Raw genomic sequence first — 569 nt, forward strand, 5'->3', positions numbered from 1 at the left:
GCAGATAACTCCAACAGTCGTTTTTTGGCAAAAGCAGATAACTCCACATTTCATGTTTTAGAGTTTAAAAAACACTCTTTAATCTTTGTAATCTCCTCCTATGACAATGTAGATGCCTGACAAACGTTGTTGTTGTTGTGATCATAAACTGTATGGATGTGATTACACGCACAAGGAGCTTTTCCCTCACCATTGTAACGCGCTGCTTTTGCAAGGTTCCGTGAAAACGTTTCAGCTTTTATTTTCCTTTTTCGCCCTGAAGAAGATATCACATGTTCATCAGGTTCATCAAAATTATCCATCCTCCTCAATCACTTTTAGTCAGCTTTGACGAAACTCCTCTCAGCTAGCACAGCTAGCACAAGTGAAAGTAGCCTTGTCACCTGACCTGAATACAGCGCGTTGATTCGCTAAAATGGACTTATCGGCTTCTGTTAAAGGGGTCATATGATGCTGCTAAAAAGAACATTATTTGGTGTATTTGGTGTAAGGAAATGTGTTTATGCGGTTTAAGGTTCAAAAAACACATTATTTTCCACATACTGTACATTATTGTTTCTCCTCTATGC

Source organism: Sinocyclocheilus anshuiensis, unplaced genomic scaffold, assembly GCF_001515605.1.
Source record: "Sinocyclocheilus anshuiensis isolate Anshui unplaced genomic scaffold, SAMN03320099.WGS_v1.1 scaffold522, whole genome shotgun sequence".
NCBI classification, from domain to species: domain Eukaryota; kingdom Metazoa; phylum Chordata; class Actinopteri; order Cypriniformes; family Cyprinidae; genus Sinocyclocheilus; species Sinocyclocheilus anshuiensis.